Genomic DNA, 16,718 nt, shown 5'->3' on the forward strand with positions numbered 1-16,718 from the left:
TAGAAATCTTTTTTCAAAATGTTCTCTGAGACTATTTTCTGACAGATTTAATGTAAAGTCAATTTGCATCTGTCGGTAAACATTTTCAGTGTACTTTCTCGTTGTGATTCTCACCAACACAGAACAACAAATGTAGAAAACAATATTACAAAATGTTGCAAAAGATGTGTTGCCTCGACCCGGGATTGAACCAGGGACCTTCAGATCTTCAGTCTGACGCTCTCCCGACTGAGCTATCGAGGCGATAACCTGGCCAGTACGGGGATCGAACCCGCGACATTTGCGTTATTAGCACAACGCTCTAACCAACTGAGCTAACCGGCCATGTGCAGTAAATTGAATTCAAATCTCCTTGTCAAATGTCAATGAACACTTTTGGTCGGGATTCCAACACCGCGCAACCCTCGAAGCCGACAGAAATTGAAATTCAGCTAATAAACAAAAAATGTAAGTATTCTCAAACCTGAATCACACCAGGTTTGTTTTGGTGAAAAATAGGCAATGCGATGGAAGTCAAATTAGAGAAGTAATAACTACTAGAGAAGCAAGTAGCCTACTGTTGTAGAAATCTTTTTTCAAAATGTTCTCTGAGACTATTTTCTGACAGATTTAATGTAAAGTCAATTTGCATCTGTCGGTAAACATTTTCAGTGTACTTTCTCGTTGTGATTCTCTCCAACACAGAACAACAAATGTAGAAAAAAATATTACAAAATGTTGCAAAAGATGTGTTGCCTCGACCCGGGATTGAACCAGGGACCTTCAGATCTTCAGTCTGACGCTCTCCCGACTGAGCTATCGAGGCGATAACCTGGCCAGTACGGGGATGGAACCCGCGACATTTGCGTTATTAGCACAACGCTCTAACCAACTGAGCTAACCGGCCATGTGCTGTAAATTGAATTCAAATCTCCTTGTCAAGTGTCAATGAACACTTTTGGTCGGGATTCCAACACCGCGCAACCCTCGAAGCCGACAGAAATTGAAATTCAGCTAATAAACAAAAAATGTAAGTATTCTCAAACCTGAATCACACCAGGTTTGTTTTGGTGAAAAATAGGCAATGCGACGGAAGTCAAATTAGAGAAGTAATAACTACTAGAGAAGCAAGTAGCCTACTGTTGTAGAAATCTTTTTTCAAAATGTTCTCTGAGACTATTTTCTGACAGATTTAATGTAAAGTCAATTTGCATCTGTCGGTAAACATTTTCAGTGTACTTTCTCGTTGTGATTCTCACCAACACAGAACAACAAATGTAGAAAAAAATATTACAAAATGTTGCAAAAGTCGTGTTGCCTCGACCCGGGATTGAACCAGGGACCTTCAGATCTTCAGTCTGACGCTCTCCCGACTGAGCTATCGAGGCGATAACCTGGCCAGTACGGGGATCGAACCCGCGACATTTGCGTTATTAGCACAACGCTCTAACCAACTGAGCTAACCGGCCATGTACTGTCAATTCAATTCAAATCTCCTTGTCATTAAGTGTCAATGAACACTTTTGGTCGGGATTCCAACACCGCGCAACCCTCGAAGCCGACAGAAATTGAAATTCAGCTAATAAACAAAAAATGTAAGTATTCTCAAACCTGAATCACACCAGGTTTGTTTTGGTGAAAAATAGGCAATGCGATGGAAGTCAAATTAGAGAAGTAATAAACTACTAGAGAAGCAATTACTGTTGTAGAAATCTTTTTTCAAAATGTTCTCTGAGACTATTTTCTGACAGATTTACTGTAAAGTCAATTTGCATCTGTCGGTAAACATTTTCAGTGTACTTTCTCGTTGTGATTCTCACCAACACAGAACAACAAATGTAGAAAACAATATTACAAAATGTTGCAAAAGATGTGTTGCCTCGACCCGGGATTGAACCAGGGACCTTCAGATCTTCAGTCTGACGCTCTCCCGACTGAGCTATCGAGGCGATAACCTGGCCAGTACGGGGATCGAACCCGCGACATTTGCGTTATTAGCACAACGCTCTAACCAACTGAGCTAACCGGCCATGTGCAGTAAATTGAATTCAAATCTCCTTGTCAAATGTCAATGAACACTTTTGGTCGGGATTCCAACACCGCGCAACCCTCGAAGCCGACAGAAATTGAAATTCAGCTAATAAACAAAAAATGTAAGTATTCTCAAACCTGAATCACACCAGGTTTGTTTTGGTGAAAAATAGGCAATGCGATGGAAGTCAAATTAGAGAAGTAATAACTACTAGAGAAGCAAGTAGCCTACTGTTGTAGAAATCTTTTTTCAAAATGTTCTCTGAGACTATTTTCTGACAGATTTAATGTAAAGTCAATTTGCATCTGTCGGTAAACATTTTCAGTGCACTTTCTCGTTGTGATTCTCACCAACACAGAACAACTAATGTAGAAAAAAATATGACAAAAGATGTGTTGCCTCGACCCGGGATTGAACCAGGGACCTTCAGATCTTCAGTCTGACGCTCTCCCGACTGAGCTATCGAGGCGATAACCTGGCCAGTACGGGGATCGAACCCGCGACATTTGCGTTATTAGCACAACGCTCTAACCAACTGAGCTAACCGGCCATGTGCTGTAAATTCAATTCAAATCTCCTTGTCAAGTGTCAATGAAAACTTTTGGTCGGGATTCCAACACCGTGCAACCCTCGAAGCCGACAGAAATTGAAATTCAGCTAATAAACAAAAAAATGTAAGTATTCTCAAACCTGAATCACACCAGGTTTGTTTTGGTGAAAAATAGGCAATGCGACGGAAGTCAAATTAGAGAAGTAGAGAAGCAAGTACTGTTGTAGAAATCTTTTTTCAAAATGTTCTCTGAGACTATTTTCTGACAGATTTAATGTAAAGTCAATTTGCATCTGTCGGTAAACATTTTGAGTGCACTTTCTCGTTGTGATTCTCACCAACACAGAACAACAAATGTAGAAAACAATATTACAAAATGTTGCAAAAGATGTGTTGCCTCGACCCGGGATTGAACCAGGGACCTTCAGATCTTCAGTCTGACGCTCTCCTGACTGAGCTATCGAGGCGATAACCTGGCCAGTACGGGGATCGAACCCGCGACATTTGCGTTATTAGCACAACGCTCTAACCAACTGAGCTAACCGGCCATGTGCAGTAAATTGAATTCAAATCTCCTTGTCAAGTGTCAATGAACACTTTTGGTCGGGATTCCAACACCGCGCAACCCTCGAAGCCGACAGAAATTGAAATTCAGCTAATAAACAAAAAATGTAAGTATTCTCAAACCTGAATCACACCAGGTTTGTTTTGGTGAAAAATAGGCAATGCGACGGAAGTCAAATTAGAGAAGTAATAACTACTAGAGAAGCAAGTAGCCTACTGTTGTAGAAATCTTTTTTCAAAATGTTCTCTGAGACTATTTTCTGACAGATTTAATGTAAAGTCAATTTGCATCTGTCGGTAAACATTTTCAGTGTACTTTCTCGTTGTGATTCTCACCAACACAGAACAACAAATGTAGAAAAAAATATTACAAAATGTTGCAAAAGATGTGTTACCTCGACCCGGGATTGAATCATGGACCTTCAGATCTTCAGTCTGACACTCTCCCGACTGAGCTATCGAGGCGATAACCTGGCCAGTACGGGGATCGAACCCGCGACATTTGCGTTATTAGCACAACGCTCTAACCAACTGAGCTAACCGGCCATGTACTGTAAATTGAATTCAAATCTCCTTGTCATTAAGTGTCAATGAACACTTTTGGTCGGGATTCCAACACCGCGCAACCCTCGAAGCCGACAGAAATTGAAATTCAGCTAATAAACAAAAAATGTAAGTATTCTCAAACCTGAATCACACCAGGTTTGTTTTGGTGAAAAATAGGCAATGCGATGGAAGTCAAATTAGAGAAGTAATAAACTACTAGAGAAGCAAGTACTGTTGTAGAAATCTTTTTTCAAAATGTTCTCTGAGACTATTTTCTGACAGATTTAATGTAAAGTCAATTTGCATCTGTCGGTAAACATTTTCAGTGTACTTTCTCGTTGTGATTCTCACCAACACAGAACAACAAATGTAGAAAACAATATTACAAAATGTTGCAAAAGATGTGTTGCCTCGACCCGGGATTGAACCAGGGACCTTCAGATCTTCAGTCTGACGCTCTCCCGACTGAGCTATCGAGGCGATAACCTGGCCAGTACGGGGATCGAACCCGCGACATTTGCGTTATTAGCACAACGCTCTAACCAACTGAGCTAACCGGCCATGTGCAGTAAATTGAATTCAAATCTCCTTGTCAAATGTCAATGAACACTTTTGGTCGGGATTCCAACACCGCGCAACCCTCGAAGCCGACAGAAATTGAAATTCAGCTAATAAACAAAAAATGTAAGTATTCTCAAACCTGAATCACACCAGGTTTGTTTTGGTGAAAAATAGGCAATGCGATGGAAGTCAAATTAGAGAAGTAATAACTACTAGAGAAGCAAGTAGCCTACTGTTGTAGAAATCTTTTTTCAAAATGTTCTCTGAGACTATTTTCTGACAGATTTAATGTAAAGTCAATTTGCATCTGTCGGTAAACATTTTCAGTGCACTTTCTCGTTGTGATTCTCACCAACACAGAACAACTAATGTAGAAAAAAATATGACAAAAGATGTGTTGCCTCGACCCGGGATTGAACCAGGGACCTTCAGATCTTCAGTCTGACGCTCTCCCGACTGAGCTATCGAGGCGATAACCTGGCCAGTACGGGGATCGAACCCGCGACATTTGCGTTATTAGCACAACGCTCTAACCAACTGAGCTAACCGGCCATGTGCTGTAAATTGAATTCAAATCTCCTTGTCAAGTGTCAATGAAAACTTTTGGTCGGGATTCCAACACCGTGCAACCCTCGAAGCCGACAGAAATTGAAATTCAGCTAATAAACAAAAAATGTAAGTATTCTCAAACCTGAATCACACCAGGTTTGTTTTGGTGAAAAATAGGCAATGCGACGGAAGTCAAATTAGAGAAGTAGAGAAGCAAGTACTGTTGTAGAAATCTTTTTTCAAAATGTTCTCTGAGACTATTTTCTGACAGATTTAATGTAAAGTCAATTTGCATCTGTCGGTAAACATTTTCAGTGTACTTTCTCGTTGTGATTCTCACCAACACAGAACAACAAATGTAGAAAACAATATTACAAAATGTTGCAAAAGATGTGTTGCCTCGACCCGGGATTGAACCAGGGACCTTCAGATCTTCAGTCTGACGCTCTCCTGACTGAGCTATCGAGGCGATAACCTGGCCAGTACGGGGATCGAACCCGCGACATTTGCGTTATTAGCACAACGCTCTAACCAACTGAGCTAACCGGCCATGTGCAGTAAATTGAATTCAAATCTCCTTGTCATTAAGTGTCAATGAACACTTTTGGTCGGGATTCCAACACCGCGCAACCCTCGAAGCCGACAGAAATTGAAATTCAGCTAATAAACAAAAAATGTAAGTATTCTCAAACCTGAATCACACCAGGTTTGTTTTGGTGAAAAATAGGCAATGCGATGGAAGTCAAATTAGAGAAGTAATAACTACTAGAGAAGCAAGTAGCCTACTGTTGTAGAAATCTTTTTTCAAAATGTTCTCTGAGACTATTTTCTGACAGATTTAATGTAAAGTCAATTTGCATCTGTCGGTAAACATTTTCAGTGCACTTTCTCGTTGTGATTCTCACCAACACAGAACAACTAATGTAGAAAAAAAATATGACAAAAGATGTGTTGCCTCGACCCGGGATTGAACCAGGGACCTTCAGATCTTCAGTCTGACGCTCTCCCGACTGAGCTATCGAGGCGATAACCTGGCCAGTACGGGGATCGAACCCGCGACATTTGCGTTATTAGCACAACGCTCTAACCAACTGAGCTAACCGGCCATGTACTGTAAATTGAATTCAAATCTCCTTGTCAAGTGTCAATGAACACTTTTGGTCGGTATTCCAACACCGCGCAACCCTCGAAGCCGACAGAAATTGAAATTCAGCTAATAAACAAAAAATGTAAGTATTCTCAAACCTGAATCACACCAGGTTTGTTTTGGTGAAAAATAGGCAATGCGATGGAAGTCAAATTAGAGAAGTAATAACTACTAGAGAAGCAAGTAGCCTACTGTTGTAGAAATCTTTTTTCAAAATGTTCTCTGAGACTATTTTCTGACAGATTTAATGTAAAGTCAATTTGCATCTGTCGGTAAACATTTTCAGTGCACTTTCTCGTTGTGATTCTCACCAACACAGAACAACTAATGTAGAAAAAAATATGACAAAAGATGTGTTGCCTCGACCCGGGATTGAACCAGGGACCTTCAGATCTTCAGTCTGACGCTCTCCCGACTGAGCTATCGAGGCGATAACCTGGCCAGTACGGGGATCGAACCCGCGACATTTGCGTTATTAGCACAACGCTCTAACCAACTGAGCTAACCGGCCATGTACTGTAAATTCAATTCAAATCTCCTTGTCAAGTGTCAATGAACACTTTTGGTCGGTATTCCAACACCGCGCAACCCTCGAAGCCGACAGAAATTGAAATTCAGCTAATAAACAAAAAATGTAAGTATTCTCAAACCTGAATCACACCAGGTTTGTTTTGGTGAAAAATAGGCAATGCGACGGAAGTCAAATTAGAGAAGTAGAGAAGCAAGTACTGTTGTAGAAATCTTTTTTCAAAATGTTCTCTGAGACTATTTTCTGACAGATTTAATGTAAAGTCAATTTGCATCTGTCGGTAAACATTTTGAGTGTACTTTCTCGTTGTGATTCTCACCAACACAGAACAACAAATGTAGAAAACAATATTACAAAATGTTGCAAAAGATGTGTTGCCTCGACCCGGGATTGAACCAGGGACCTTCAGATCTTCAGTCTGACGCTCTCCTGACTGAGCTATCGAGGCGATAACCTGGCCAGTACGGGGATCGAACCCGCGACATTTGCGTTATTAGCACAACGCTCTAACCAACTGAGCTAACCGGCCATGTGCAGTAAATTGAATTCAAATCTCCTTGTCAAGTGTCAATGAACACTTTTGGTCGGGATTCCAACAACGCGCAACCCTCGAAGCCGACAGAAATTGAAATTCAGCTAATAAACAAAAAATGTAAGTATTCTCAAACCTGAATCACACCAGGTTTGTTTTGGTGAAAAATAGGCAATGCGATGGAAGTCAAATTAGAGAAGTAATAACTACTAGAGAAGCAAGTAGCCTACTGTTGTAGAAATCTTTTTTCAAAATGTTCTCTGAGACTATTTTCTGACAGATTTAATGTAAAGTCAATTTGCATCTGTCGGTAAACATTTTCAGTGCACTTTCTCGTTGTGATTCTCACCAACACAGAACAACTAATGTAGAAAAAAATATGACAAAAGATGTGTTGCCTCGACCCGGGATTGAACCAGGGACCTTCAGATCTTCAGTCTGACGCTCTCCCGACTGAGCTATCGAGGCGATAACCTGGCCAGTACGGGGAACGAACCCGCGACAGTTGCGTTATTATCACAACGCTCTAACCAACTGAGCTAACCGGCCATGTACTGTAAATTCAATTCAAATCTCCTTGTCAAGTGTCAATGAACACTTTTGGTCGGTATTCCAACACCGCGCAACCCTCGAAGCCGACAGAAATTGAAATTCAGCTAATAAACAAAAAATGTAAGTATTCTCAAACCTGAATCACACCAGGTTTGTTTTGGTGAAAAATAGGCAATGCGATGGAAGTCAAATTAGAGAAGTAATAACTACTAGAGAAGCAAGTAGCCTACTGTTGTAGAAATCTTTTTTCAAAATGTTCTCTGAGACTATTTTCTGACAGATTTAATGTAAAGTCAATTTGCATCTGTCGGTAAACATTTTCAGTGCACTTTCTCGTTGTGATTCTCACCAACACAGAACAACTAATGTAGAAAAAAATATGACAAAAGATGTGTTGCCTCGACCCGGGATTGAACCAGGGACCTTCAGATCTTCAGTCTGACGCTCTCCCGACTGAGCTATCGAGGCGATAACCTGGCCAGTACGGGGATCGAACCCGCGACATTTGCGTTATTAGCACAACGCTCTAACCAACTGAGCTAACCGGCCATGTACTGTAAATTCAATTCAAATCTCCTTGTCAAGTGTCAATGAACACTTTTGGTCGGTATTCCAACACCGCGCAACCCTCGAAGCCGACAGAAATTGAAATTCAGCTAATAAACAAAAAATGTAAGTATTCTCAAACCTGAATCACACCAGGTTTGTTTTGGTGAAAAATAGGCAATGCGACGGAAGTCAAATTAGAGAAGTAAGAAACTACTAGAGAAGCAAGTACTGTTGTAGAAATCTTTTTTCAAAATGTTCTCTGAGACTATTTTCTGACAGATTTAATGTAAAGTCAATTTGCATCTGTCGGTAAACATTTTCAGTGTACTTTCTCGTTGTGATTCTCACCAACACAGAACAACTAATGTAGAAAAAAATATTACAAAATGTTGCAAAAGATGTGTTGCCTCGACCCGGGATTGAATCATGGACCTTCAGATCTTCAGTCTGACGCTCTCCCGACTGAGCTATCGAGGCGATAACCCGGCCAGTACGGGGATCGAACCCGCGACATTTGCGTTATTAGCACAAAGCTCTAACCAACTGAGCTAACCGGCCATGTACTGTAAATTGAATTCAAATCTCCTTGTCATTAAGTGTCAATGAACACTTTTGGTCGGGATTCCAACACCGCGCAACCCTCGAAGCCGACAGAAATTGAAATTCAGCTAATAAACAAAAAATGTAAGTATTCTCAAACCTGAATCACACCAGGTTTGTTTTGGTGAAAAATAGGCAATGTGACGGAAGTCAAATTAGAGAAGTAATAAACTACTAGAGAAGCAAGTACTGTTGTAGAAATCTTTTTTCAAAATGTCCTCTGAGACTATTTTCTGACAGATTTAATGTAAAGTCAATTTGCATCTGTCGGTAAACATTTTCAGTGCACTTTCTCGTTGTGATTCTCACCAACACAGAACAACAAATGTAGAAAACAATATTACAAAATGTTGCAAAAGATGTGTTGCCTCGACCCGGGATTGAACCAGGGACCTTCAGATCTTCAGTCTGACGCTCTCCCGACTGAGCTATCGAGGCGATAACCTGGCCAGTACGGCGATCGAACCCGCGACATTTGCGTTATTAGCACAACGCTCTAACCAACTGAGCTAACCGGCCATGTGCTGTAAATTGAATTCAAATCTCCTTGTCAAGTGTCAATGAACACTTTTGGTCGGGATTCCAACACCGCGCAACCCTCGGAGCCGACAGAAATTGAAATTCAGCTAATAAACAAACAATGTAAGTATTCTCAAACCTGAATCACACCAGGTTTGTTTTGGTGAAAAATAGGCAATGCGACGGAAGTCAAATTAGAGAAGTAATAAACTACTAGAGAAGCAAGTACTGTTGTAGAAATCTTTTTTCAAAATGTTCTCTGAGACTATTTTCTGACAGATTTAATGTAAAGTCAATTTGCATCTGTCGGTAAACATTTTCAGTGCACTTTCTCGTTGTGATTCTCACCAACACAGAACAACTAATGTAGAAAAAAATATGACAAAAGATGTGTTGCCTCGACCCGGGATTGAACCAGGGACCTTCAGATCTTCAGTCTGACGCTCTCCCGACTGAGCTATCGAGGCGATAACCTGGCCAGTACGGGGATCGAACCCGCGACATTTGCGTCATTAGCACAACGCTCTAACCAACTGAGCTAACCGGCCATGTGCTGTAAATTGAATTCAAATCTCCTTGTCAAGTGTCAATGAACACTTTTGGTCGGGATTCCAACACCGCGCAACCCTCGAAGCCGACAGAAATTGAAATTCAGCTAATAAACAAAAAATGTAAGTATTCTCAAACCTGAATCACACCAGGTTTGTTTTGGTGAAAAATAGGCAATGCGACGGAAGTCAAATTAGAGAAGTAATAAACTACTAGAGAAGCAAGTACTGTTGTAGAAATCTTTTTTCAAAATGTTCTCTGAGACTATTTTCTGACAGATTTAATGTAAAGTCAATTTGCATCTGTCGGTAAACATTTTCAGTGTACTTTCTCGTTGTGATTCTCACCAACACAGAACAACAAATGTAGAAAAAAATATTACAAAATGTTGCAAAAGATGTGTTGCCTCGACCCGGGATTGAACCAGGGACCTTCAGATCTTCAGTCTGACGGTCTCCCGACTGAGCTATCGAGGCGATAACCTGGCCAGTACGGGGATCGAACCCGCGACATTTGCGTTATTAGCACAACGCTCTAATCAACTGAGCTAACCGGCCATGTACTGTAAATTGAATTCAAATCTCCTTGTCATTAAGTGTCAATGAACACTTTTGGTCGGGATTCCAACACCGCGCAACCCTCGAAGCCGACAGAAATTTAAATTCAGCTAATAAACAAACAATGTAAGTATTCTCAAACCTGAATCACACCAGGTTTGTTTTGGTGAAAAATAGGCAATGCGATGGAAGTCAAATTAGAGAAGTAATAACTACTAGAGAAGCAAGTAGCCTACTGTTGTAGAAATCTTTTTTCAAAATGTTCTCTGAGACTATTTTCTGACAGATTTAATGTAAAGTCAATTTGCATCTGTCGGTAAACATTTTCAGTGCACTTTCTCGTTGTGATTCTCACCAACACAGAACAACTAATGTAGAAAAAAATATGACAAAAGATGTGTTGCCTCGACCCGGGATTGAAGTAGGGACCTTCAGATCTTCAGTCTGACGCTCTCCCGACTGAGCTATCGAGGCGATAACCTGGCCAGTACGGGGATCGAACCCGCGACATTTGCGTTATTAGCACAACGCTCTAACCAACTGAGCTAACCGGCCATGTGCTGTAAATTGAATTCAAATCTCCTTGTCAAGTGTCAATGAACACTTTTGGTCGGGATTCCAACACCGCGCAACCCTCGAAGCCGACAGAAATTGAAATTCAGCTAATAAACAAAAAATGTAAGTATTCTCAAACCTGAATCACACCAGGTTTGTTTTGGTGAAAAATAGGCAATGCGACGGAAGTCAAATTAGAGAAGTAGAGAAGCAAGTACTGTTGTAGAAATCTTTTTTCAAAATGTTCTCTGAGACTATTTTCTGACAGATTTAATGTAAAGTCAATTTGCATCTGTCGGTAAACATTTTCAGTGTACTTTCTCGTTGTGATTCTCACCAACACAGAACAACAAATGTAGAAAACAATATTACAAAATGTTGCAAAAGATGTGTTGCCTCGACCCGGGATTGAACCAGGGACCTTCAGATCTTCAGTCTGACGCTCTCCCGACTGAGCTATCGAAGCGATAACCTGGCCAGTACGGGGATCGAACCCGCGACATTTGCGTTATTAGCACAACGCTCTAACCAACTGAGCTAACCGGCCATGTGCTGTAAATTGAATTCAAATCTCCTTGTCAAGTGTCAATGAACACTTTTGGTCGGGATTCCAACACCGCGCAACCCTCGAAGCCGACAGAAATTGAAATTCAGCTAATAAACAAAAAATGTAAGTATTCTCAAACCTGAATCACACCAGGTTTGTTTTGGTGAAAAATAGGCAATGCGACGGAAGTCAAATTAGAGAAGTAGAGAAGCAAGTACTGTTGTAGAAATCTTTTTTCAAAATGTTCTCTGAGACTATTTTCTGACAGATTTAATGTAAAGTCAATTTGCATCTGTCGGTAAACATTTTCAGTGTACTTTCTCGTTGTGATTCTCACCAACACAGAACAACAAATGTAGAAAACAATATTACAAAATGTTGCAAAAGATGTGTTGCCTCGACCCGGGATTAAACCAGGGACCTTCAGATCTTCAGTCTGACGCTCTCCCGACTGAGCTATCGAAGCGATAACCTGGCCAGTACGGGGATCGAACCCGCGACATTTGCGTTATTAGCACAACGCTCTAACCAACTGAGCTAACCGGCCATGTGCTGTAAATTGAATTCAAATCTCCTTGTCAAGTGTCAATGAACACTTTTGGTCGGGATTCCAACACCGCGCAACCCTCGGAGCCGACAGAAATTGAAATTCAGCTAATAAACAAACAATGTAAGTATTCTCAAACCTGAATCACACCAGGTTTGTTTTGGTGAAAAATAGGCAATGCGACGGAAGTCAAATTAGAGAAGTAATGAACTACTAGAGAAGCAAGTACTGTTGTAGAAATCTTTTTTCAAAATGTTCTCTGAGACTATTTTCTGACAGATTTAATGTAAAGTCAATTTGCATCTGTCGGTAAACATTTTCAGTGTACTTTCTCGTTGTGATTCTCACCAACACAGAACAACAAATGTAGAAAAAAATATTACAAAATGTTGCAAAAGATGTGTTGCCTCGACCCGGGATTGAACCAGGGACCTTCAGATCTTCAGTCTGACGCTCTCCCGACTGAGCTATCGAGGCGATAACCTGGCCAGTACGGGGATCGAACCCGCGACATTTGCGTTATTAGCACAACGCTCTAATCAACTGAGCTAACCGGCCATGTACTGTAAATTGAATTCAAATCTCCTTGTCATTAAGTGTCAATGAACACTTTTGGTCGGGATTCCAACACCGCGCAACCCTCGAAGCCGACAGAAATTTAAATTCAGCTAATAAACAAAAAATGTAACTATTCTCAAACCTGAATCACACCAGGTTTGTTTTGGTGAAAAATAGGCAATGCGATGGAAGTCAAATTAGAGAAGTAATAACTACTAGAGAAGCAAGTAGCCTACTGTTGTAGAAATCTTTTTTCAAAATGTTCTCTGAGACTATTTTCTGACAGATTTAATGTAAAGTCAATTTGCATCTGTCGGTAAACATTTTCAGTGCACTTTCTCGTTGTGATTCTCACCAACACAGAACAACTAATGTAGAAAAAAATATGACAAAAGATGTGTTGCCTCGACCCGGGATTGAACCAGGGACCTTCAGATCTTCAGTCTGACGCTCTCCCGACTGAGCTATCGAGGCGATAACCTGGCCAGTACGGGGATCGAACCCGCGACATTTGCGTTATTAGCACAACGCTCTAACCAACTGAGCTAACCGGCCATGTGCTGTAAATTGAATTCAAATCTCCTTGTCAAGTGTCAATGAACACTTTTGGTCGGGATTCCAACACCGCGCAACCCTCGAAGCCGACAGAAATTGAAATTCAGCTAATAAACAAAAAATGTAAGTATTCTCAAACCTGAATCACACCAGGTTTGTTTTGGTGAAAAATAGGCAATGCGACGGAAGTCAAATTAGAGAAGTAAGAAACTACTAGAGAAGCAAGTACTGTTGTAGAAATCTTTTTTCAAAATGTTCTCTGAGACTATTTTCTGACAGATTTAATGTAAAGTCAATTTGCATCTGTCGGTAAACATTTTCAGTGTACTTTCTCGTTGTGATTCTCACCAACACAGAACAACAAATGTAGAAAACAATATTACAAAATGTTGCAAAAGATGTGTTGCCTCGACCCGGGATTGAACCAGGGACCTTCAGATGTTCAGTCTGACGCTCTCCCGACTGAGCTATCGAAGCGATAACCTGGCCAGTACGGGGATCGAACCCGCGACATTTGCGTTATTAGCACAACGCTCTAACCAACTGAGCTAACCGGCCATGTACTGTAAATTGAATTCAAATCTCCTTGTCATTAAGTGTCAATGAACACTTTTGGTCGGGATTCCAACACCGCGCAACCCTCGAAGCCGACAGAAATTTAAATTCAGCTAATAAACAAAAAATGTAACTATTCTCAAACCTGAATCACACCAGGTTTGTTTTGGTGAAAAATAGGCAATGCGATGGAAGTCAAATTAGAGAAGTAATAACTACTAGAGAAGCAAGTAGCCTACTGTTGTAGAAATCTTTTTTCAAAATGTTCTCTGAGACTATTTTCTGACAGATTTAATGTAAAGTCAATTTGCATCTGTCGGTAAACATTTTCAGTGCACTTTCTCGTTGTGATTCTCACCAACACAGAACAACTAATGTAGAAAAAAATATGACAAAAGATGTGTTGCCTCGACCCGGGATTGAACCAGGGACCTTCAGATCTTCAGTCTGACGCTCTCCCGACTGAGCTATCGAGGCGATAACCTGGCCAGTACGGGGATCGAACCCGCGACATTTGCGTTATTAGCACAACGCTCTAACCAACTGAGCTAACCGGCCATGTGCTGTAAATTGAATTCAAATCTCCTTGTCAAGTGTCAATGAACACTTTTGGTCGGGATTCCAACACCGCGCAACCCTCGAAGCCGACAGAAATTGAAATTCAGCTAATAAACAAAAAATGTAAGTATTCTCAAACCTGAATCACACCAGGTTTGTTTTGGTGAAAAATAGGCAATGCGACGGAAGTCAAATTAGAGAAGTAAGAAACTACTAGAGAAGCAAGTACTGTTGTAGAAATCTTTTTTCAAAATGTTCTCTGAGACTATTTTCTGATTGATTTAATGTAAAGTCAATTTGCATCTGTCGGTAAACATTTTCAGTGTACTTTCTCGTTGTGATTCTCACCAACACAGAACAACAAATGTAGAAAACAATATTACAAAATGTTGCAAAAGATGTGTTGCCTCGACCCGGGATTGAACCAGGGACCTTCAGATGTTCAGTCTGACGCTCTCCCGACTGAGCTATCGAAGCGATAACCTGGCCAGTACGGGGATCGAACCCGCGACATTTGCGTTATTAGCACAACGCTCTAACCAACTGAGCTAACCGGCCATGTGCTGTAAATTGAATTCAAATCTCCTTGTCAAGTGTCAATGAACACTTTTGGTCGGGATTCCAACACCGCGCAACCCTCGGAGCCGACAGAAATTGAAATTCAGCTAATAAACAAACAATGTAAGTATTCTCAAACCTGAATCACACCAGGTTTGTTTTGGTGAAAAATAGGCAATGCGACGGAAGTCAAATTAGAGAAGTAATAAACTACTAGAGAAGCAAGTACTGTTGTAGAAATCTTTTTTCAAAATGTTCTCTGAGACTATTTTCTGACAGATTTAATGTAAAGTCAATTTGCATCTGTCGGTAAACATTTTCAGTGTACTTTCTCGTTGTGATTCTCACCAACACAGAACAACAAATGTAGAAAACAATATTACAAAATGTTGCAAAAGATGTGTTGCCTCGACCCGGGATTGAACCAGGGACCTTCAGATCTTCAGTCTGACGCTCTCCCGACTGAGCTATCGAGGCGATAACCTGGCCAGTACGGGGATCGAACCCGCGACATTTGCGTTATTAGCACAACGCTCTAATCAACTGAGCTAACCGGCCATGTACTGTAAATTGAATTCAAATCTCCTTGTCATTAAGTGTCAATGAACACTTTTGGTCGGGATTCCAACACCGCGCAACCCTCGAAGCCGACAGAAATTGAAATTCAGCTAATAAACAAACAATGTAAGTATTCTCAAACCTGAATCACACCAGGTTTGTTTTGGTGAAAAATAGGCAATGCGATGGAAGTCAAATTAGAGAAGTAATAACTACTAGAGAAGCAAGTAGCCTACTGTTGTAGAAATCTTTTTTCAAAATGTTCTCTGAGACTATTTTCTGACAGATTTAATGTAAAGTCAATTTGCATCTGTCGGTAAACATTTTCAGTGCACTTTCTCGTTGTGATTCTCACCAACACAGAACAACTAATGTAGAAAAAATATTACAAGAGATGTGTTGCCTCGACCCGGGATTGAACCAGGGACCTTCAGATCTTCAGTCTGACGCTCTCCCGACTGAGCTATCGAGGCGATAACCTGGCCAGTACGGGGATCGAACCCGCGACATTTGCGTTATTAGCACAACGCTCTAACCAACTGAGCTAACCGGCCATGTGCTGTAAATTGAATTCAAATCTCCTTGTCAAGTGTCAATGAACACTTTTGGTCGGGATTCCAACACCGCGCAACCCTCGGAGCCGACAGAAATTGAAATTCAGCTAATAAACAAACAATGTAAGTATTCTCAAACCTGAATCACACCAGGTTTGTTTTGGTGAAAAATAGGCAATGCGACGGAAGTCAAATTAGAGAAGTAATAAACTACTAGAGAAGCAAGTACTGTTGTAGAAATCTTTTTTCAAAATGTTCTCTGAGACTATTTTCTGACAGATTTAATGTAAAGTCAATTTGCATCTGTCGGTAAACATTTTCAGTGTACTTTCTCGTTGTGATTCTCACCAACACAGAACAACAAATGTAGAAAACAATATTACAAAATGTTGCAAAAGATGTGTTGCCTCGACCCGGGATTGAACCAGGGACCTTCAGATCTTCAGTCTGACGCTCTCCCGACTGAGCTATCGAAGCGATAACCTGGCCAGTACGGGGATCGAACCCGCGACATTTGCGTTATTAGCACAACGCTCTAACCAACTGAGCTAACCGGCCATGTGCTGTAAATTGAATTCAAATCTCCTTGTCAAGTGTCAATGAACACTTTTGGTCGGGATTCCAACACCGCGCAACCCTCGGAGCCGACAGAAATTGAAATTCAGCTAATAAACAAACAATGTAAGTATTCTCAAACCTGAATCACACCAGGTTTGTTTTGGTGAAAAATAGGCAATGCGACGGAAGTCAAATTAGAGAAGTAATAAACTACTAGAGAAGCAAGTACTGTTGTAGAAATCTTTTTTCAAAATGTTCTCTGAGACTATTTTCTGACAGATTTAATGTAAAGTCAATTTG

The 16,718-nt window shown here is 40.8% G+C and overlaps 50 non-coding genes across 50 annotated transcripts; all 50 read right to left on the minus strand.

Moving 5' to 3' along the window:
* Nucleotides 1-170: 170 nt before the first annotated feature.
* Nucleotides 171-243, minus strand: Trnaf-gaa (transfer RNA phenylalanine (anticodon GAA)). Its single transcript has one exon. It is a non-coding gene; the product is annotated as a tRNA-Phe (tRNA).
* Nucleotides 244-250: 7 nt separating this feature from the next.
* Nucleotides 251-324, minus strand: Trnai-aau (transfer RNA isoleucine (anticodon AAU)). Its single transcript has one exon. It is a non-coding gene; the product is annotated as a tRNA-Ile (tRNA).
* A 408-nt stretch (nt 325-732) lies between these two features.
* On the minus strand, nt 733-805 carry Trnaf-gaa (transfer RNA phenylalanine (anticodon GAA)). The gene has a single exon. It is a non-coding gene; the product is annotated as a tRNA-Phe (tRNA).
* A 489-nt stretch (nt 806-1,294) lies between these two features.
* Nucleotides 1,295-1,367, minus strand: Trnaf-gaa (transfer RNA phenylalanine (anticodon GAA)). The gene has a single exon. It is a non-coding gene; the product is annotated as a tRNA-Phe (tRNA).
* A 7-nt stretch (nt 1,368-1,374) lies between these two features.
* Trnai-aau (transfer RNA isoleucine (anticodon AAU)) lies at nt 1,375-1,448 on the minus strand. The gene has a single exon. It is a non-coding gene; the product is annotated as a tRNA-Ile (tRNA).
* A 407-nt stretch (nt 1,449-1,855) lies between these two features.
* Trnaf-gaa (transfer RNA phenylalanine (anticodon GAA)) lies at nt 1,856-1,928 on the minus strand. The gene has a single exon. It is a non-coding gene; the product is annotated as a tRNA-Phe (tRNA).
* Nucleotides 1,929-1,935: 7 nt separating this feature from the next.
* Nucleotides 1,936-2,009, minus strand: Trnai-aau (transfer RNA isoleucine (anticodon AAU)). The gene has a single exon. It is a non-coding gene; the product is annotated as a tRNA-Ile (tRNA).
* Nucleotides 2,010-2,407: 398 nt separating this feature from the next.
* Trnaf-gaa (transfer RNA phenylalanine (anticodon GAA)) lies at nt 2,408-2,480 on the minus strand. The gene has a single exon. It is a non-coding gene; the product is annotated as a tRNA-Phe (tRNA).
* Nucleotides 2,481-2,487: 7 nt separating this feature from the next.
* On the minus strand, nt 2,488-2,561 carry Trnai-aau (transfer RNA isoleucine (anticodon AAU)). Its single transcript has one exon. It is a non-coding gene; the product is annotated as a tRNA-Ile (tRNA).
* A 394-nt stretch (nt 2,562-2,955) lies between these two features.
* Trnaf-gaa (transfer RNA phenylalanine (anticodon GAA)) lies at nt 2,956-3,028 on the minus strand. Its single transcript has one exon. It is a non-coding gene; the product is annotated as a tRNA-Phe (tRNA).
* Nucleotides 3,029-3,035: 7 nt separating this feature from the next.
* Trnai-aau (transfer RNA isoleucine (anticodon AAU)) lies at nt 3,036-3,109 on the minus strand. Its single transcript has one exon. It is a non-coding gene; the product is annotated as a tRNA-Ile (tRNA).
* Nucleotides 3,110-3,597: 488 nt separating this feature from the next.
* On the minus strand, nt 3,598-3,671 carry Trnai-aau (transfer RNA isoleucine (anticodon AAU)). The gene has a single exon. It is a non-coding gene; the product is annotated as a tRNA-Ile (tRNA).
* A 407-nt stretch (nt 3,672-4,078) lies between these two features.
* Nucleotides 4,079-4,151, minus strand: Trnaf-gaa (transfer RNA phenylalanine (anticodon GAA)). Its single transcript has one exon. It is a non-coding gene; the product is annotated as a tRNA-Phe (tRNA).
* A 7-nt stretch (nt 4,152-4,158) lies between these two features.
* Nucleotides 4,159-4,232, minus strand: Trnai-aau (transfer RNA isoleucine (anticodon AAU)). The gene has a single exon. It is a non-coding gene; the product is annotated as a tRNA-Ile (tRNA).
* A 398-nt stretch (nt 4,233-4,630) lies between these two features.
* On the minus strand, nt 4,631-4,703 carry Trnaf-gaa (transfer RNA phenylalanine (anticodon GAA)). The gene has a single exon. It is a non-coding gene; the product is annotated as a tRNA-Phe (tRNA).
* Nucleotides 4,704-4,710: 7 nt separating this feature from the next.
* On the minus strand, nt 4,711-4,784 carry Trnai-aau (transfer RNA isoleucine (anticodon AAU)). The gene has a single exon. It is a non-coding gene; the product is annotated as a tRNA-Ile (tRNA).
* Nucleotides 4,785-5,177: 393 nt separating this feature from the next.
* On the minus strand, nt 5,178-5,250 carry Trnaf-gaa (transfer RNA phenylalanine (anticodon GAA)). Its single transcript has one exon. It is a non-coding gene; the product is annotated as a tRNA-Phe (tRNA).
* A 7-nt stretch (nt 5,251-5,257) lies between these two features.
* On the minus strand, nt 5,258-5,331 carry Trnai-aau (transfer RNA isoleucine (anticodon AAU)). The gene has a single exon. It is a non-coding gene; the product is annotated as a tRNA-Ile (tRNA).
* Nucleotides 5,332-5,733: 402 nt separating this feature from the next.
* On the minus strand, nt 5,734-5,806 carry Trnaf-gaa (transfer RNA phenylalanine (anticodon GAA)). Its single transcript has one exon. It is a non-coding gene; the product is annotated as a tRNA-Phe (tRNA).
* A 7-nt stretch (nt 5,807-5,813) lies between these two features.
* Trnai-aau (transfer RNA isoleucine (anticodon AAU)) lies at nt 5,814-5,887 on the minus strand. The gene has a single exon. It is a non-coding gene; the product is annotated as a tRNA-Ile (tRNA).
* A 398-nt stretch (nt 5,888-6,285) lies between these two features.
* On the minus strand, nt 6,286-6,358 carry Trnaf-gaa (transfer RNA phenylalanine (anticodon GAA)). The gene has a single exon. It is a non-coding gene; the product is annotated as a tRNA-Phe (tRNA).
* Nucleotides 6,359-6,365: 7 nt separating this feature from the next.
* On the minus strand, nt 6,366-6,439 carry Trnai-aau (transfer RNA isoleucine (anticodon AAU)). The gene has a single exon. It is a non-coding gene; the product is annotated as a tRNA-Ile (tRNA).
* A 393-nt stretch (nt 6,440-6,832) lies between these two features.
* On the minus strand, nt 6,833-6,905 carry Trnaf-gaa (transfer RNA phenylalanine (anticodon GAA)). Its single transcript has one exon. It is a non-coding gene; the product is annotated as a tRNA-Phe (tRNA).
* A 7-nt stretch (nt 6,906-6,912) lies between these two features.
* On the minus strand, nt 6,913-6,986 carry Trnai-aau (transfer RNA isoleucine (anticodon AAU)). The gene has a single exon. It is a non-coding gene; the product is annotated as a tRNA-Ile (tRNA).
* Nucleotides 6,987-7,384: 398 nt separating this feature from the next.
* On the minus strand, nt 7,385-7,457 carry Trnaf-gaa (transfer RNA phenylalanine (anticodon GAA)). Its single transcript has one exon. It is a non-coding gene; the product is annotated as a tRNA-Phe (tRNA).
* A 479-nt stretch (nt 7,458-7,936) lies between these two features.
* Nucleotides 7,937-8,009, minus strand: Trnaf-gaa (transfer RNA phenylalanine (anticodon GAA)). Its single transcript has one exon. It is a non-coding gene; the product is annotated as a tRNA-Phe (tRNA).
* Nucleotides 8,010-8,016: 7 nt separating this feature from the next.
* Trnai-aau (transfer RNA isoleucine (anticodon AAU)) lies at nt 8,017-8,090 on the minus strand. Its single transcript has one exon. It is a non-coding gene; the product is annotated as a tRNA-Ile (tRNA).
* A 484-nt stretch (nt 8,091-8,574) lies between these two features.
* On the minus strand, nt 8,575-8,648 carry Trnai-aau (transfer RNA isoleucine (anticodon AAU)). Its single transcript has one exon. It is a non-coding gene; the product is annotated as a tRNA-Ile (tRNA).
* A 407-nt stretch (nt 8,649-9,055) lies between these two features.
* On the minus strand, nt 9,056-9,128 carry Trnaf-gaa (transfer RNA phenylalanine (anticodon GAA)). The gene has a single exon. It is a non-coding gene; the product is annotated as a tRNA-Phe (tRNA).
* A 475-nt stretch (nt 9,129-9,603) lies between these two features.
* Trnaf-gaa (transfer RNA phenylalanine (anticodon GAA)) lies at nt 9,604-9,676 on the minus strand. Its single transcript has one exon. It is a non-coding gene; the product is annotated as a tRNA-Phe (tRNA).
* A 7-nt stretch (nt 9,677-9,683) lies between these two features.
* Nucleotides 9,684-9,757, minus strand: Trnai-aau (transfer RNA isoleucine (anticodon AAU)). The gene has a single exon. It is a non-coding gene; the product is annotated as a tRNA-Ile (tRNA).
* Nucleotides 9,758-10,241: 484 nt separating this feature from the next.
* On the minus strand, nt 10,242-10,315 carry Trnai-aau (transfer RNA isoleucine (anticodon AAU)). The gene has a single exon. It is a non-coding gene; the product is annotated as a tRNA-Ile (tRNA).
* A 481-nt stretch (nt 10,316-10,796) lies between these two features.
* Nucleotides 10,797-10,870, minus strand: Trnai-aau (transfer RNA isoleucine (anticodon AAU)). Its single transcript has one exon. It is a non-coding gene; the product is annotated as a tRNA-Ile (tRNA).
* Nucleotides 10,871-11,263: 393 nt separating this feature from the next.
* Trnaf-gaa (transfer RNA phenylalanine (anticodon GAA)) lies at nt 11,264-11,336 on the minus strand. The gene has a single exon. It is a non-coding gene; the product is annotated as a tRNA-Phe (tRNA).
* A 7-nt stretch (nt 11,337-11,343) lies between these two features.
* Trnai-aau (transfer RNA isoleucine (anticodon AAU)) lies at nt 11,344-11,417 on the minus strand. Its single transcript has one exon. It is a non-coding gene; the product is annotated as a tRNA-Ile (tRNA).
* A 473-nt stretch (nt 11,418-11,890) lies between these two features.
* On the minus strand, nt 11,891-11,964 carry Trnai-aau (transfer RNA isoleucine (anticodon AAU)). The gene has a single exon. It is a non-coding gene; the product is annotated as a tRNA-Ile (tRNA).
* Nucleotides 11,965-12,368: 404 nt separating this feature from the next.
* On the minus strand, nt 12,369-12,441 carry Trnaf-gaa (transfer RNA phenylalanine (anticodon GAA)). Its single transcript has one exon. It is a non-coding gene; the product is annotated as a tRNA-Phe (tRNA).
* A 7-nt stretch (nt 12,442-12,448) lies between these two features.
* Trnai-aau (transfer RNA isoleucine (anticodon AAU)) lies at nt 12,449-12,522 on the minus strand. Its single transcript has one exon. It is a non-coding gene; the product is annotated as a tRNA-Ile (tRNA).
* A 401-nt stretch (nt 12,523-12,923) lies between these two features.
* Trnaf-gaa (transfer RNA phenylalanine (anticodon GAA)) lies at nt 12,924-12,996 on the minus strand. The gene has a single exon. It is a non-coding gene; the product is annotated as a tRNA-Phe (tRNA).
* A 7-nt stretch (nt 12,997-13,003) lies between these two features.
* Trnai-aau (transfer RNA isoleucine (anticodon AAU)) lies at nt 13,004-13,077 on the minus strand. The gene has a single exon. It is a non-coding gene; the product is annotated as a tRNA-Ile (tRNA).
* A 484-nt stretch (nt 13,078-13,561) lies between these two features.
* Nucleotides 13,562-13,635, minus strand: Trnai-aau (transfer RNA isoleucine (anticodon AAU)). Its single transcript has one exon. It is a non-coding gene; the product is annotated as a tRNA-Ile (tRNA).
* A 401-nt stretch (nt 13,636-14,036) lies between these two features.
* Trnaf-gaa (transfer RNA phenylalanine (anticodon GAA)) lies at nt 14,037-14,109 on the minus strand. The gene has a single exon. It is a non-coding gene; the product is annotated as a tRNA-Phe (tRNA).
* A 7-nt stretch (nt 14,110-14,116) lies between these two features.
* Nucleotides 14,117-14,190, minus strand: Trnai-aau (transfer RNA isoleucine (anticodon AAU)). Its single transcript has one exon. It is a non-coding gene; the product is annotated as a tRNA-Ile (tRNA).
* Nucleotides 14,191-14,674: 484 nt separating this feature from the next.
* On the minus strand, nt 14,675-14,748 carry Trnai-aau (transfer RNA isoleucine (anticodon AAU)). The gene has a single exon. It is a non-coding gene; the product is annotated as a tRNA-Ile (tRNA).
* A 404-nt stretch (nt 14,749-15,152) lies between these two features.
* Nucleotides 15,153-15,225, minus strand: Trnaf-gaa (transfer RNA phenylalanine (anticodon GAA)). The gene has a single exon. It is a non-coding gene; the product is annotated as a tRNA-Phe (tRNA).
* A 7-nt stretch (nt 15,226-15,232) lies between these two features.
* Nucleotides 15,233-15,306, minus strand: Trnai-aau (transfer RNA isoleucine (anticodon AAU)). Its single transcript has one exon. It is a non-coding gene; the product is annotated as a tRNA-Ile (tRNA).
* Nucleotides 15,307-15,706: 400 nt separating this feature from the next.
* Nucleotides 15,707-15,779, minus strand: Trnaf-gaa (transfer RNA phenylalanine (anticodon GAA)). The gene has a single exon. It is a non-coding gene; the product is annotated as a tRNA-Phe (tRNA).
* Nucleotides 15,780-15,786: 7 nt separating this feature from the next.
* Trnai-aau (transfer RNA isoleucine (anticodon AAU)) lies at nt 15,787-15,860 on the minus strand. Its single transcript has one exon. It is a non-coding gene; the product is annotated as a tRNA-Ile (tRNA).
* A 404-nt stretch (nt 15,861-16,264) lies between these two features.
* Nucleotides 16,265-16,337, minus strand: Trnaf-gaa (transfer RNA phenylalanine (anticodon GAA)). The gene has a single exon. It is a non-coding gene; the product is annotated as a tRNA-Phe (tRNA).
* Nucleotides 16,338-16,344: 7 nt separating this feature from the next.
* Trnai-aau (transfer RNA isoleucine (anticodon AAU)) lies at nt 16,345-16,418 on the minus strand. The gene has a single exon. It is a non-coding gene; the product is annotated as a tRNA-Ile (tRNA).
* Between the last annotated feature and the right edge of the window lie 300 nt (nt 16,419-16,718).

Source organism: Phallusia mammillata, chromosome 2, assembly GCF_965637545.1.
Source record: "Phallusia mammillata chromosome 2, kaPhaMamm4.hap1.1, whole genome shotgun sequence".
Taxonomy (NCBI): domain Eukaryota; kingdom Metazoa; phylum Chordata; class Ascidiacea; order Phlebobranchia; family Ascidiidae; genus Phallusia; species Phallusia mammillata.